The 18044-nt window shown below is 37.6% G+C and overlaps 1 pseudogene; it reads left to right on the forward strand.

Moving 5' to 3' along the window:
• Positions 1 to 9527: 9527 nt before the first annotated feature.
• On the forward strand, positions 9528 to 16852 carry LOC102964786 (annotated as a pseudogene).
• The last annotated feature ends 1192 nt before the right edge of the window (positions 16853 to 18044 follow it).

Here is an 18044-nt window from a genome sequence, read left to right on the forward strand (position 1 = left end):
TCATAACAAAGCCAGTGAACAGAACATCAAGTCATAGAAATCCAGGAAAGGAGCAAGTAATACCAGATATCTTTACTGACTTGATCTGGGGAGTCAGGCACACTGACTTCAGATAAGTCTGATTAGTAGAGTACCAAGAAAAGGGAGTGTGTGTCTTCACTTACAGACAAGGAAGGTTTCAAATCTGTGTGGCAGACAGATTGTAAGATGGCTCCCATGATTTCTGTCAATTGGTGTTTGCATCTTTGTGTAATCCCCTGCCCTTGAATGTAGACAGGACTTGTGACTTGCTTTTAACCAGTAGAATATGACAAAGGTGATGGAATGCCACTCCTGTGATTATGTTATATAAGACTTTGTCTTGTTAGCAGACTCACTTTACAGGCTATTTGCTAGCTTGATGAAGGAAATGATACTGTTGGGGAAACCTACATGACAAAGTCCTACAGGTGGCCTCCAGCCTCCAGCCTCCAGCCAGTAAGAAGCTGGTCTTACAACCACAAAGAACTGAATTCTACCAACAGCCCAAATCAATTTAAAAGCAGTTCTTCCCCCAGTTGAGCCTGCACATGAGAACGCAGCCCAGCTAACACCTTGCTTCTGTCTTGCAGAGGACTGAGCTAAGCCATCCTAAGTCTCCTGACCCACAGAAACTGTGAAATAATATATATGTGTTGCTTTAAGCCACTGAATTCATGGTAATCTGTTATGCAACAATAGGAAATGAATACAAACTGCATTGTTACAGAGTTGTGCTACCTTTTATTTTGTTGATTTTCTGAAGTGATTTCCATACTTAACATGCTGCTTAAGTTTTAGCAAATGAAATATTTTGAGAGCAGCAATTTTATAGAGTCATTGCAGGAAGAATAGGACTCCGGGGAACCCACAAGAAAAGCTTCTTTTTTATGATCTGGGGCCAGCATTACCACTCTTGTGAATTTGTCCATAAAAATAAAGGCTTATTCAGTGCAGATAAATGCATGTATATAGTTTTAATTGTATTGTTGTAGTGGCAAAATAACTGGAAACAAATTTTTAATAGCTAAATTGCTTTCCAAAAAGCCTGTTAGAATTCGCATTTCTTACAGCAGTGTGTAAGTGCCCTTTTTCCTCTGTCTTTTAATGGATTTCTCCTATCCATCTGTATTAGTTTGCTAAGGCTGCCAGAACAAAGTACCGGGTGGCTTAAATAACTGAAATATATTTTATCACAGTTCTGGAGGGCTGTTTTTTTTCTGGGCCTCTCATCTGGGCTTATGGAAGGCTGTCTTCCACCTATGTCTTCCCATAGTCTTCCCTCTGTGTATTTGTATCCAAATTTTCTCTTCTTATATGGATACAAGTCATATTGGATTAGGGCCCACCCTGATGACTTTATTTTTATTTAATAAGGAAATATATATGTGCTTGTACTTATCCTTCATGATATATCACCGTTGTGATATTATCCTATTTTTTTAAGACAATGACAATTCTCCTTTGTGTATATGTTTATATATTTGTGAATAATTATATAAAAGTGGAAAAAGGTATAGAAAGATACAATATAGATTGGAAATATTGGATACATGGGGGGTGGAGGAGAGGGATGGTAAGGAGAGTGGCAGAGATGTAGAAAGCAAACAAGCAAATAAAAATCAACAACAAAATAAAAAAATACGGTGTTCATGCATGGATGGATAATACTATAAAATTTATTATTTTGAAAATTTTGGAGAGGGCCACCTGGGTGGCTTAGTCATTTGAGTGTCCAACTCTTGATTTTGGCTCAGGTCATAGTGCCAGGGTTGTGAGATAAAGCCCCGCATGGGGGTCCACGCTGAGCACGGAGCCTGCTTTGGATTCTCTCTCTTTCTCTCTCTGCCTCTCTCCCTCATTCGCATGCTGTCTCTCTCTAAAATTAAAAAAAAATTTTTTCTTTCATTGCCTATATATAGTTGTATAAAAAGAGTTGCAACCTCTCATTGACAAAGAGCAATAAGCATTTACTTATCTTCTCCAGCTGTGGCTTAACTGGACCAGCAGAGAAGGTTTTGCACAAAGCGGGATCAGTGGGAGGGCTAGGGCAGGCTCTTCTTATGGAATAACAGAATCTCACGAGGTCAAGAAGAGATATGAGAAGCATGAGCAGGCCTAGGCTTGAAACTGGTACATTGTCATATATTGGCCAAAGGGAATGACAAAGTCAGGGGACTGGGAAGTATGCGCTACTCATGGAAGTGGAGTCGGGAGAGAGAGTTAATATTTCTGACCAATAATCTAATCTACAATAGTTATATAAATATCTATTTAGCGTTATGTATTTCTATGTGTACACAAAGAGTTTTATGAAAGGATAGACCCAAAATTAATGGGGATTATCTGAACATGGTAATGTTGGAAATCATGTTTACTTTTTGTTCTTTTTACTTTATGTGTTTAAATTTTTTGCCATGCATATACTGCTTTGTATCATCAACGATAACAATAAACGTATTTTATTGGGGAATAAAGTAATTTCCTCAAATGAATGGGATGGTAGGGAGAGAGAAGAGCAGTCTAAGTAGAGAAAGCCCTCTGGAGTCAGGCTGGCTTTATACACACAGCCATGAATCCTTAAATAACTTAAGTAGAAATTTTCTGACTTTGCCAACATAATTTTGGTTATTATGCAAAACCACTGAGTTCAGTCAAGTAGATATTCAGTTGTAATTTGGTATATTATCATCCTAATTTAATTTAATAATTATTTTCTGCTCTATAAGGAAAATAAAGGAGTGGTTCTCAAAAACCCAGCTGGTCCCTAATTGACCGGGGAGCTTTTCAAATTATATAAATTTCAAAGCCCTACTGCTGACTCAGGTCTGTGAGGTGAGGCTTAGAAAGTATTTTCACAAAGCTCGCGGATAATTTTTATGATCACTCACATTCGGAAACCCTTGGATAAAGCTGATGTTGTAGACATTGTCCAGCATCCCCTCTTCCACACAGACGATGAAAATGAAAAGAATTCAATTATGTGATTGTCTACAGGCTTTCAGAAGTCCTGACCGAGCAGACTAGCTCTTTATATTGCTCCCATGTCACTAGTGCGAACACTTGCCATGCGGCTTGACTGTGTAGACTCAGATATAAGTAGCCGTGAGATACATGAACCTGATTCCTGGGGTTCATTTATATACCTGCTGAGGAACTGATTTACTTTTAAGTGAAATTTAATAGTTCTGAGAAATTCTTGATTAGGCTGACTTCCATGGAGAGGGTTTTCTAATAGGGTTGACAAACCTCCATATCACTAGAAACATCCTTCCTTAACCTCAAAATGCAAGTTTTCCTTCAGACATGCAGGTACTGGCTCAGTGAGCCTACAGGTACATGCCCTAGAGAGGGTATAGAATAAGTTCCTGAGGTTTAATTTTTTTTAACATGATTTGGTTCCTTTTATGCTTTGTACTTTCTTAACAGCCAGGCTTTGAGACTGCTTTATTCCCAAGTGGGCTGAGCTCAGGCCCATTGGAAGAGGAGATAAGCCTATTCTCTGCACTCTGGCTAAGAAAATAGAACAACAGACAAACAAAAAAACTAATGTCCAGAATTTGGGGGGTTAGGGGAGGTAGAAAAGATTTGGAATGTTTGGATATGCAAACGTCCTTTCCTTGAGAGAGGAAGAAGAGGAAAATCGAGGAAGCTACAAGGTTCTCTGACAAGCTTGTCAAATTTGTCTAATGTGGAGAACAAAATCAAATTGACAGGCAATTAACAATCTGGACCTGTTTTCAAAATTTCTCTGCATTACAGCCAAAGGAATTTGGAATTTACAGAGATACACAGTAGAGTAAATTTCCTCTCATATTTCATGTGCGTAAAGTGTGCTGAGAAAAATAAATAAACCTAAACTAAACATACAAGAATATGTATTTCTTGTTCTCTTGCCCATCTCAAGGGCTGGAAAATTCCATCTCTACCCATTGCATCTTGAATTTCTCACTTGCTTGGTTTTGGAGAGAGTCTTATACTCCAGGCTGTAAAAGGTAGGCACAAATTCCTGTCAGGTACAGGCATCCTGATTCTTTCTAGCCACAAATTTGACCAATTTGTCCCTTGTGTCAATAATTAGGATTGCCAAGAAGAAAATGCAGAACAAATAAAAATGTGACTAGAATTATAAATTAAAACAAAAGACACAAAATTCAGATTTAAAATTTGGTTCTGTTGAAATGTGCTGACTCTGGTCTGGGGGAATGCCATCACTCTGCGGCTAGTCCTAACGAGTTCCAACATGGCCCTTTCCCTCAATTTTTCCGTCCATTATTCTTCCCTCACAGGATGCCATTCATCACTATATTAAAAGTGGTGATGTCTTAAAAAAAAAACACCTTTCAGTTCTTCTAAAGATATTCCATATAATGCTCAAGGTAAAAACGCTGCCTTCCCTTCTCAAAGAGTAGAACTTAACCAAGTGGCTATTACTTTACTTTAGGTTGTTTTGGAGAATATTTTTGTGGACCAAATTTATTCAATAGTTTTATGAAACAGCTACACATTCCCTTCAATTTGAACTAGTAAAGTGCTTTCAAAAACCTTAATATTCACTTGAAATACAGCTAAAACATAGTACTCAAATTTATTATATGGATACAACTTGTTTTTGGATTTAGATTGTTTCAATTTCGTTCCAGTGTCAGTTTAGGCTACCACTGTTAAATCAGCCTTAGAAATGAAAGAATGAGTCTGGTTAAAAACATTTTTAATGTTAACTTTGGCCCTTGGTAAAAGAAGAATTTTTTCTTCTAAATAGGGGAAGAGAAGGTTGGGAAGTACCATGTCAATGATTCTTAAACGCTGTTAAAACTGCCTATCATCCGAGGGTTTGAAGGCAGGGCGCAGAGGGAAGCAGAATGTTTTAGATGAAAGCTTTCCCTCTCCTTCCAGGATCATTTTAACAATATGTTAAACCATATTCTTATTCTGACTCCCAAGATAGTGACCCAGAAAGAGATAAAAGAAAGAAGAGAAAGGGTCAGTTAAAGAACCATTCTGGAATGATTGACAGCTGTCTAAAAGTCCTGGATTAGATGACAGCCTTCCCCCCACCACTCTTCCTAAATTCAAGTCTTCAAATGCATCTTGTTTCTCAAATAAACAGAGAAACAGATGAAGTTTAGTAGTTTGTTTTAAGAGAAGTCTAAGGAGTTTATTTTTTTAATTCTAAAGGCTCAACCAAAACTTCATCAAAAGTAGCAGAGAGGGGCGCCAGGGTGGCTCAGTTGGTTGAGTGTCTGACTTCTGCTCAGGTCATGATCTCGCAGTTCATGGGTTTGAGCCCCGTGTAGGGCTCTGTGCTGACAGCTCAGAGCTTGGAGCCTGCTTCGGATTCTGTGTGTGTGTCTCTCTCTGCTCCTCCCCTGCTCGCACTCTGTCTCTCTCTCTCTCAAAAAATAAATAAACATAAAAAATAAAGTAGCAGAGCAATTAAGTGTTTTGATTGTTTTAAGAGGACCAATGATAGTGTTAGGGATTGAATGTTTGTGTCCCTCCAGGATACCCAGTATGGTGGTATTTGTAGGTGTGGTCTTTGGAAGGCAGTTAGGTTTAGATGAGGTCGTGAGAGAGGACCCTCATGATGGGATTAGTGTATTTATAACAAGAGGAAGAGACACTGGAGTTCTCTTTCTCTCTGCCAAATGAGGACACAGCAAGAAGACAGACATCAACAAGCCAGGAAGAGAGCTCTTACCAGGAACTGAATCTGCTAGCACCTGATTTTGGACTTCCCAGCCTCCAGAACTGTGAGAAATAATAGGCTGTTGTTTAAGCCACCTAGTCTATGGTATTTCATTGTAGCAGCCTGAGCTGACTAATAGAGATAGTTCAAAGGAGTAGTAGTCATAGGATGTACAGAGTAATCCTAAAAATAAGTAATGGCACATGTAGAGCATAACAGAAATAAAAGTAGAATGGGTACAAGTTAATCATCTGGTCTTAGGAGAACCAGACTGAAAATAAATGTTTAGGACTTCTCCTTTCCAACCATTACTGGACTAGTTAGTCTTGGATTTCTTCTCCTACTACCGACAATAAGAACACCAGAAAAAATATGGTTTTAAGATTTTTCCTTATTTTTGGTTTTCATCAGTTTTCAAACTTATTTATTTTTTAAATTCCAGTACAACTAACATATAGTGTTATTGGTTTTTAGCAGTTTGACCCTGATGTGCTAACTAGCTGTGGTTTTCATTGTATTTATCCTATTTGGGGGTTTGTTGAGCTTATTGGATATGGAAATTAATATTTTCTACTAAATTTGGGAAATTTTCAGCCAACACTCATCAAATATTTTTCTGTCCCATACTCTCTTCTCTTTTGAGACTCCAATTATATTGTCCTACAGGTTTTTGAAAATGCTTCAATCTTTTTTCTGATTGTTCTTCATATTGAGTAATTTTTTTGATCTCCTTAAAGTTTACTGATTCTGTTTTCAAATATGAAGTTGAGTCTGACATTACAAATATGTAATGATTTCCATTTCTATATTCTACTTTTCACTCTAGAATTTGTATTTGTTCTTTTTTAAAAAATAATTTCCACATGTCTATTGAGATTCTTTATCTGTATGAGAATTGAGACCATTGTTTCCTTTAGTTCTTTGAACACATTTTAATTCTTTATAATGGCTGCTTTGAAATCTTTGACTTCTATATATAATATTGGGCCCACTTGGAATCACTATATGTTGACTTCCTTTCTCCCTGAATGTGTCATGCTTTCCTGTTTTTTGGGTTTTTTTTTTTGTAAGGCTAGTAATTTTTTATTGAAAACTGAATACTATAGACAATACATTGTATCAACACTGGATATTCTTATATTCTTCTAAAGATTGTTGGTTTTTTTCCTTAGGCAAATCACATTCTTATCTTCATATTTTCTGCTAATATTATTATTAATTATTATTATTTTATTTTAAAGAGAGAGAGAGGGAATGAGCATGAGCAGGGGACAGGGGCAGAAGGGGGGGAGAGAGAGAGAGAGAGAGAGAGAGAGAGAGAGAGAGAGAGAGAATCTTAAGCAGGTTCCACATCCAGCATGGAGCCTGATGCGGGGCTCAGTCCCATGATGCTGAGATCATGACCTGAGCCAAAACCAAGAGTTGGACACTCATCTGACTGAACCACCCAGGCGCCCAGGACTGTTGTTTTTTTAATTTTAATAAGCAGTTAATTTGACTGGATTAAAACTGTTATCGTCCCATTGGTATCATTGGTATATCCCATGCAATCATAAACTAGTAGTCAGTTTATGGGCAGATTAATATTCAGGTTTTGACACTTTTGCCCTTTTAGGATTACATTTCTAAATTTCTAGCTGCTCTTTCAGCCTTGAACTCTGCCCTCTGTTGCACTGAATGAGTAAGGCTTTAGTTTTCTGCTTCTGGATATATGGAGTTTGGAAGAATATTTTAAGACAAAAACATCCCAAACATAATTCTTACATATTTCAGTCATGGGTTTTCAAGTGGAAACTTTTCTGTGGTTTCTTTTGAATGCCTTTAAATAGTTGTTTTTTAAAAACATTTTGTCCAGATTTCATAATCAGTATCTGTGGAAGGATCTGCTTGAATATATCACCCTGTAAATATGGGAAACTAAACCTTCACCCTTACTTTTGAAAGATATTTTTGCTGCATTTAGAATTATGTGCTAAAAGCTTTTTCTTGTTTTTGTTCTGCACTTTAAGAGGCGTTCATTGAATTCTGGCTTCCATTGTTTCTAATGAGAATTTAGCTGTCATTCTTATCATTATTCCTCTGCATGTAATGTATCTCTTTTTCTCCAGCTTGGGTGTGTGTGTGTGTGTGTGTGTGTGTGTGTGTGTGCGGGAGAGCATATGTGTACTTTGTCTTTGTCAGCCTGGGGTTCACTAAACTTCTTGGATAAATATACGCCTAAGTACATGTTTTTCACAGTTTGGAAAAGTAATTTTTGCTCCGTTTGCTCTCTTCTCTCCTTCTGTGATTCCAATTATAAACATTAGACTAATTAATTTCTTTTAAAAACATATTATTTAAAAAAATAGTAACACTTCATAGTGGGATTTAAAACATATGTAACAATGAAATATATCACAAAAAAAAAGCCAAAAAATATGGAGGACCAGGAATGGAATTGTACAGTATACTCCCTTAATTGTATGTGTACAATATTAACCCTAATTAAGCTGTAATAAGTTAAAAATTACATATTGTAGTAAGTTAAAATTATATATTGTAATCCCTAGAGCAACCACTAAAAATAATCCAATGACGTGTTGCTAAAAAAAATTAGAAGAATTGAAATGTAATATTAGAAATATTTGCTTAAGCCCAAAGAAAAAAGAAAGGAGGGAGAGAAGAAATAATAGATAGGACATATAGAAAACTAAAAGCAAGATTGTAAACCCAGTCCCAAAGATATCAATAATTATATTCACTGTAAGTGGATTAAATACTGCAATTAAAAAAATAAGATGGTCAGAATGGATTAGAGAGAGAGAGAGAGAGACAAGTGTCTACAGAAGAATGCACTTTCAACATAAACTGATAAGTTCAAAGTACAAGAATGAGGAAAAAGGAGATCATGCAGGCAATAAGCATAAGAAAGCAGTTGTGATTATATTAATAGACTGCAAAGTAGACTTCAAGGAACATTGCCAGAGATAAAGAGGAACATTTTTTTTTAATGTTTACTTATTTTTGAGAGTAAGAGAGACAGAGAGAGAGAGACAGAGCGTGAGCAGGGTCAGATCAGAGGGAGTGGGAGACAGAGAATCCAAAGCAGGCTCCAGGCTTTGAGCTATCAGCACAGAGACTGATGCAGGGCTCAAACTCACAAATTACAAGATCATGACCTGAGCTGAAGTCGGACACTTAACTGACTGAGTCACCCAGGCGCCCCAAAAGAAGAACATTTTATAATGATGAAAGGATTGATTCATCAAGAAAATATAAAAATCCTAAGTATCTATAAACCTAATAATACAACTTCAAAATACATGAAGCAAAATTGAGAGAACAAAAGGGAGAAATAGACAAATGCACAGTTTTTAACATCCCTCTCTCGGCAATTAATGTAACAAGGGGATAAAACATATAGACAAAAATCAATAGGAATATAGAAGATAGATCAACCAACTTGACTTAATTGAAATTTATAGCATATTTCACCCAGCGACTGCAGAATATGAATTCTTTCAAAGTGAATATGGAATGGTTGCCAAGTTAGACCATATGCTGGCTCATAAAGTAATTCTCTATAAATTTTAAAAGGTTGAAATCTTATAGAGTATATTCTCAGAACAGCATGAAATTAAATTAGAAATTAATTACAAATAAAGTACCTAAAGAAACTCTAGATATTTGGAAATGAAACAACTCATTTCTCTATAAGCCATATGTCAGGAAACAGCAAAGAGGAAAGTAGAAAATATTTCAAACTGAATGATAATAACAAATACTTCAAAAGTTATGGGGAAATTTTTTGTTTATCTTTTTTAAATGCTTATGTCAGATCATGGCAAATTCTCAAATCAATGACCTCAGTTTCTACCTTAAGAAGCTGGAAAAAGAGGAGGTAAACAAAGTTAGAAAAAGTACAAGGAAAAAATAAAGAGCAGAAATCAATAAGACAGAAATATCCAAACAATGGGGAATAATAAATAGTTAAAAGTTGGTTTTTTGAAAGAAGTAATAAAATTGGCTGACCAAGAAAAAAGGAGAGAAAACACAAATTACTAAAATGAGGAATGAAAGAGGGACTATGGATATTAATGAACTATCTGGGGTGATGGAAATACTCTGTATCATAATTGCTATTTTGTTACAGGAGTATGTACATTTGTTAAAACCCATTGAACTGTACACTTAAGATGTATGCATTTCACTGTAAGTAAATTTTACCTTAATTTTAAAAAGTTAAGTCAAATGTATCATGTTCTCTGTTGGCTTCTTTCTTTCCTTTTGTGTATGCTTTTGTGCAAACCAGCATTTAGGTAAGACTTGAATTTATTCATCCTGTTCTCTAACTTGGATTCAACCCATTCTCTAACTTGGAAATGCAGTCTTTTGACCTATTCATTTTGTAGTTACTGTAATTGTATGTTCTTATTTCCTTTCTTCTTAGATTATAAACTCCTTAAGAATAGGCCTGTCTCTTCTGTACACTATGTTCTGAGGACCTCATCTGGTACCATGAACTTTGTGGGTGCTTGACAAATATCTGGATTATTTCTCAATGTCCAGCTTTTGATCATAATTAAAGCAAGCAGAGCTAACCAAGATAGGATCAAATATCAGGCATTTAAGAGGGTGAATTAGAGCATGGCTGCGAGTGCTTTTGTGAGTGACTGTACATGTATAGCTCTGTTCCACAACAGATGAAGAACAATTTGGGTTCATTCCACATTAGTTATTTTTTTTCTTTTTGTTACTGGGCATGCTTAAGACTTCTCATTTTTAATGGGTCTGGAAAATCATCTCAAGAATGTTACTTTGTTGTAAAAAAAACATCTCTAACGATGTTAAGGATTACCGTGCCTCACTTCCTTGTCAGAGACCTCATCGACAGAAATGAAATCACATAGGATGTATAGGGGAAAAAAATTCCCTAAGGTCATATAAATTGTTAAATGTACAACACTCCATGGTAAATGTTAATTAAAATAAAGTCAAATGGGAGGGATCATATCAAATATGCATTGGAGCCTTAACCCTAAGAAAGTGGATAAGATTTACTTCTAAGCGAGTGCCTTTGAGGGAGTAAAGAAGAATTAAGAAGGCTGGTGGGAGAAAGAAAGAAGTGGGGGACAGATTGGAGGTGAGGACAACTTATTTTTAATGCATCAGAAGCTCGAGTTCATCAGTTCAGAGGCCATATGCTCCTTTCTTTCCTCCTCAACATTTATTGTGCATTGATTTTGTACCACGTGCTCTGCATGGTTCCATGGCCATTGAGACAGTCCCTGCCCCTGGGACAGTCTGGGACTTCTGGGGATTCAGTGTGTAATCTGTACAAAGTGCCTCCTATTTCTGGACATTTGGGCACCTTTCAGTCTTACTGTGTTTATTCACTTTATGGATCCTAATACTCCTCCCTCTCCCCTGGCAGCTCTCCACTTAGATTTCAAACTTATGAAAAACTAGGCCCTGTCTTATGACTTCATCTGTTATTTTAAATTTTTTTTTCAACGTTTTTTTTTATTTATTTGTGGGACAGAGAGAGACAGAGCATGAACGGGGGAGGGACAGAGAGAGAGGGAGACACAGAATCGGAAACAGGCTCCAGGCTCTGAGCCATCAGCCCAGAGCCTGACGCGGGGCTCGAACTCACGGACCGTGAGATCGTGACCTGGCTGAAGTCGGACGCTTAACCGACTGCGCCACCCAGGCGCCCCTATCTGTTATTTTATACAGAACCTAACACTCTGTAGGCAGCATAGCATTACTGTCCTTAGCTTCCAGCAAAGGGGCCTTTCGCTTGGGTCCTATGCCTCAGAGGGCTCCATTTATCACACACACACACACACACACACACACACACACACACACACAAATATAAATGTGTGGACTGTGTGTCACTCATGAGATGAGCTCAGCTGTGGCACAGCATGACCTGTAATCCTAAACAACCCCTCTTGAGACAAACCCATTCATCTCTCCATCGCTTGTTCCTGTCCTCAAAATAAAAAGTGACTGTGTCTGCGTGCTGAAGATTGTAGTTTGTGCCACTGCAAACATTAGAAACAAACATTTCTGAGGGAAGGATTTGAGTAGTAGAAGCACTCAGGTAAGAGAGAAAACTAATTAACTAACCTGCCAATTTCTTCGTCTCAGATGATATGAATACATTTTCACACAATGAGTTGTTATGTTGCAATACTGCCTAGCATCCATTTTCTTACTCGCTTACAACCATTGAACACGACATCGGGGAAAGATTGTATAATACTAAATGATTCATATTACTCTTAAGTTGCTATGTACTAGGTCTAGATATGACATGTGTTATAACTGATTCTTAATTTTTTTAAAACATTTATTCACTTTTGATAGACAGAGTGTGAGTGGGGGAGGGGAGGGAGAGAGGGAGACACAGAATCCCAAGCAGGCTCCAGGCTCTGAGCTGTCAGCACAGAGCCGGACACGGGTCTTGGACTTACAAACCATGAGATCATGACCTGAGCCAAAGTCGGACACTCAACCTACCGAGCCACCCAGGCACCTCTATAATTGATCCTTTATATAAAATCTCAGATATAGATGCTGATTTAAGAGATGATAAAAATTATTAAATGATAATGGTATATACAGTGAAATTAAAATACCTTGTAATATTTAGCAATTGCAATACTTTTTCATATGTAGCTTTATTACAGTGTTTGAGCATGATACAAAAATTCATGATTTGTTTCTGAATCTAAGTAATGCTGTAGAGATTTTACTTTAGTTGCTATTGTTTCAGCAAAGTTTCTCCAAATTCAAATCAGTAAAAAGCAAACAAATAAACAAACAACAAAACTTACATAGGAACTTCTCTGGTTCAAGAAAGGCCATCTAATTTGGAATGACTCACAGTAGAAACAAATTACATGAAAAATCTTGATTATGACCACATAATTAGTGGTTTTGCTAGGATGAAAACTAGAAAAGTAAATTTCATGGAATAAATGTAATTAATGAATTTTGTGTGTCTTTGTTTTGTTATTCCTCAGTTATTACTGACTCATCAACAGAGCACCCCAGACATGCAGTAATAATTAAATTCAGTTATCTCTGATATTTAGCTGACTTTTGATCATATAAAACAACATAATTTCATACATTTAAAAATATTTGTTATGAAAGGTAATTTGTCAAGGTACAAGGATAGAACCTATTTTATTTGAAAGTTTATTAATATAACTCAGAACTTTCAAGTATTTTTTTTCTGCTGGTTTGTAAGTCTACATTTGTCCTCTTGCACTGGGCCATGTATATGCTAGGGGAAGTTTCACAAAGTACTGTATAATGAATATATTTTTGTTTATTGGTTGATATAAGAACTTCATGGGAAATAAACATTTTCTTCATGGTTAGAATTCATTTTAAAAAACAATGCTTTAATTTGCTGAAAATCTTTTTCTAGCAATTTTTTTTTAAGTTTATTTATTTATTTTGAGAGAGAGAGTGTGTGTGAGCACAGCAGAGAGAGAGGGAAAGTGAGAGAATTCCAAGCAGCTCTGCACTGTCAACACGGGGCTTGGAGCTGGATGCAGGGCTCAAACTCAATAACTGTGAGATCTTGACCTGTGCCAAAATCAAGAGTCAGATGCTTAGCTGACTGAGCCACCCAGGCACCCCTTCAAGCAGTTTTAAATGAAAGTTTCTGGTGATTTCTTTCCCTCTAGAATGATTCTCATATTTTAAAATAGCATTTGATAATGTCTCAGTTGGCTTCTTTTCTCCTTTCTGAAAAGCTCAGATATTAAATCAGATGCCCCTAAGGGAGGTATCTTGAGGTGGGTGGTGTGATGGGGAGAGGCAGAGCCCTCCGAACCAGTCAAGAGCATCTTGCCAGGCTCAGTCTGGTGTGGGGTCAGAGCCTCATTGGGAGGAGGAGGCAGTCTACTTTGTGGGGAGTGCAGGGTGGGGTGTTAGAGCCAAGCTGGGTAAGGAGGGCATTCACATGGTAGGGCACCCAGAGCAGAGTGTCAGAGCCCAAGCCGGGTGGAAGGGTGCCCATGTGGAGTGCAGCCTGGCCATGAGGTTTCAAAGCCTGAGCAGAATAAAGACGTCGTCTATATAGGGAACACCTGGCAGCAATAATGGGAAATGGATTACAAACTGGGGGATTAATCAAAAAGATGAAGATATCAAGAAAAATGGGAGTCAGGATTTTCACTATGTAGTGGAAAGGGAGAAAACTGGGATGAACACTGTGGTGTTAGGTTGGAATCGGCTGTATTGGTGTGAACTCATGATTTCAATAAATATAATAGTTTAAATTAATAAAATAAATAAAGAGATGGGTATAGATGTGCATGTGTATGCACGATGGCCTTGCAGTAGCACCCCCTTTCCACCTCAGTAGCAATGAGCTCACTTTCCATCCAGGTTTCTAAATATCATTTTCTACTAAATAAGTATCAGGGTTTTCCAGAGATGACTGATTCCAGGGCTCAGTCAAAACTTTTGGGGCATCCTATTGGGCCAGAGAGTAAATTGTTCTCAGAATGAAGGCCCATATCAAAAGGATATATGCACAGCACAGGAAACCATCAACAAAATGAAAAGGAAACCTACCGAGCAGCTAATACCCAAAATAAAGAATGCATAAAAATCAATAGAAGAAACCAATTTGATTTAAAAAAGGTGGGGAGAGGAGATCTGAATATACATTTTTCCCAAAGAAGACATACAGATGGCCAAGGTATAATGGACCTATACCTGTTGCTCAGCATCATTAACCATTAGGGAAGTGCAAATCAAAACCACAATGAGATATCACCTCACAACTGTTAGAATGGCTACCATCAAGGAGACAGGAAATAAGTGTTAGTGAGAGTATGGAGAATAGGAAACTCTTGTACACAGTTGGTGGAAATGTAAATTGGTGCAGCCACTATGGAAAACAATATGAAGTTTCTTCGAAAAAATTAAGAATAAAACTACCATATGATCCAGCAATTCCATTTCTAGGCATTTGAAGAAAATGAGAACACTAACTTGAAAAGATATATTCACCCCCAAGTTCATGGCAGCATTATTTCCAGTAATTAAGATACAGAAGCAACCTAAGTGTCCATCTACGGACGAATGGATAAAGAAAATGTGTTGTAGCCTGGTGCCCTCCTGCTGCTCCTGCTGGGCACTGCAGATGGCCAGGGCTCCACCCACAGTCTGACCTCTGCTTCAACACCCTGTCAGGTGGTTTGAAGCTTTTTGTTAAGAGAACAGAAATGCTTCTGCCTCTTTTCAGGAACTGGAGGATAAGAAAGAGTTATCAGAGGGATCAGAAGATGAAGAATTGCAGTTAGAAGAGTTTTCCTGTTGAAAACACTTGATCCCAAAGACTGGAAGATAAAGCAATGATTTTAAAACATCACCCAGACAAATGGAAAGCAGCTGGTGAACCAATGAAGAAGGAGATAACAACTACTTCACTTGCATAACTAAGGCTTACGAAATGTTATCTGATCTGGTGGAAAGACAAGCATTCAGCAATGTAGATCCTACTTTTGATAACTCGATTCCTTCTAAAAGTGAAGCAAAGGACACTTTCTTTGAAGTGTTTCCCCCAGTGTTTCAAAGGAATTCCAGATGATTGAGTAAAAAGAAAAATGTCCCTAACCTGGGGTTATGAATTCATCATTTGAAGATATTGATGAATTTTGTTCTTTCTGGTATAATTTTGATTCTTGGAGAGAATTTTCTTATTTAGATGAAGAAGAAAAAGAAAAAGCAGAATGTTGTGATGAGAGGAGATGGATTGAAAAGCAGTAGAGAGCAACGGGGCACAAAGAAAAGAAGGAGAAATGAACAAAGTAAGAACATTAGTTGACAATGCACATAGCTGTGGTCCAGTGATTAAGAAGTTTAAGGAAGAAGAAAAAATTGTGAAAGAAGCAGAAAAGAGAGCCAAAGCAGAAGCACAATGGAAGGGGCAAGAAGCTAAAGAAAAACAAAGACAAGCCGAACTAGAAGCTTCTTGGTTAGTGAAAGAGAAAGAGGAGGAGGAAGTTAGACAATAAGCATTATTGGCTAAGGAAAAACTATTCAGAAAAAAGCCATTAAAAAGGAAAGGAAAAACTTTGAAACACATAAGACCTGGAATCACTTTTTTTTTTTTTTGAGAGCATGAGAGCAGGGGAGAGGGGCGGGGGGTGGGGGGGGAGAGAGAGAGAGAGAGAGAGACAGAGAGAGAGAGAGAGAGAGAGAGAGAGAGAGAGAGAATCTTAAGTAGGTTCCATGCTCAGTGCAGAGCCAGATTCAGGGCTCGATCCCAGGACCCTGGGATCATGACCTGAGCCAAAATCAAGAGTTGGACACTCAACCGACTGAGCTACCCAGGTGCCCCTGGAATCACTTTTCTGACAATGAGGCAGAGCAGGTTAAAGTGATGGAAGAAGTGGAAAAATGTTGTGATTGACTTGAACTAGCAAGTTTACTGTGTTTGAAACACTGACATCACCTACGAAAGAAGTAGCAAAATCTGCTCTGTAAAAAAGAGAAGAAATAAATGAGCACATTAGAAAAGAGAGGAATCTGAAGCTCTCCTGTGACAGCATCTAAGAATGCAGACAAATCCACTGACAAAGTGGAAATGGTAGTAAAAATTAGGCAGAAGATGATTTGCAGTTACTACTTAATTGAACCTCTTTCCTGTGGAACAAAGTGAGTATGGGAAGTTATTGCTAATTACATGAACATACCTTCTTCTGGAGTCAAGAGAACTGCCAAAGATGTTATTGGCAGAGCAGAGTCTTCAAGAACTTGATCCTCATAAAAAAAGATGACACAAACAAAAAGGATTTTGATAAAATTTAAAAAGAGCATGGAATGGTGTCCCAAGCAACACCTTCAGAACGATTTGAAGGTCCACGAACAGATTTCACCCCTTGGACAACAGAACAGAAGCTTTTGGAACAAGCTTTGAAAACACACCCATTAAATACACCTGAGAGATTGGAAAAACTAGCAGAAGCAGGGCCTGGCAGGACAAAGAAGGACTGCTTGAAACGATAGAAGGAATTTGTTGGGATTGTAAAAACAGAGAAAGCTGCTCAAATGCAAGTGTTGAATGCAAGTAGACCCAAGAAATGGCTCACGACAATTTTTGTTGTATGTGCATTTTTAAAATAAAACTGAAAATACTGTACAAAAAGAAAATGTGTATATAAAAAATTTTTTTTGATGTTTATTTATTTTTGAGAGAGAGACAGAGTGTGAGCGAGGGAGGGGCAGAGAGAGAGAGAGGAAGACACAGAATCTGAAGCAGGCCCCAAGCTCTGAGCTGTCAGCACAGAGCCCGACTTGGGGCTCGAAATCACAAACTGTGAGATCATGACCTGAGCTGAAGGAGGACACTTAACCGACTGAGCCGCCCAGGCACCCAGCCACCCAGGCGCCACTGTGTGTGTGTGTGTGTGTGTGTGTGTGTGTATACACAATGTGTACACATACACAATGTGTATGAATATCAAATCAGTGTATTGTACACCTACAATTAACATAATGCTACGTGTTAATTATACCTCAATAAAAAATAAATAAAAAGTAATACAACAACAACAAAAGCACAAAGAAGCCAGCTTGAAGGAAATCTTACTGATCAATTTGAGCAGCAAAAAGATATTATCTATTATCTAAGAGATGGTAACCCATTGAATATAATAGAAGTCATAAGTTCATGCTAATATAAATTAATAAATGATGATTTGATGAAGAATGGAATATTCACATTATTTTAAAGTGTCTCTACATAAAATATTTATTAATTATAAAGAGAAGAGTAAGTTTGCAGTGGAGAATCTTGGCAGACACCAAATAGTTAAATCAAATAGTTAAAGCTGACATTCTCTATAAAGGAACAAATCAAAATCTGCACCACCTGGGAATGCAATGAGATCTCAGCATTGTTTCTGCAATATTCCCACCAAAGATGCAGAACCTGAATTTAATCAGGAGAAAACATCAGACAACTCTAAATTGAGAGACATTCTATAAAATAACTGGCCTGTCGTTTTCAAATGTCTCAGGGCCATGAAAGACAAGGAAAGACAGAACTGTTCTAGTCTGAAGGAGACTAGAAACAGAACATCTCAATGCAACGTGTGACTGTGAACTAGATCTATAAAAGACAGTAATGGGACAATTGGGGTCTGAGGATTAAACTGGAGTGTAGTGTCAGTGTTAACTTTGTGGTTGTGATGGTTGCATTGCAGAGTGTGGGAGGATGTTATTTGCAGGAAATACACACTAAAGCACTTACAGGGTGATGGGGCATCAGGCTGGCGATTTATTCTCAAATGCCTCAGGAAGAAAAGGTCTTTGA

Source organism: Panthera tigris, chromosome F3 (assembly GCF_018350195.1).
Source record: "Panthera tigris isolate Pti1 chromosome F3, P.tigris_Pti1_mat1.1, whole genome shotgun sequence".
Lineage (NCBI taxonomy): Eukaryota > Metazoa > Chordata > Mammalia > Carnivora > Felidae > Panthera > Panthera tigris.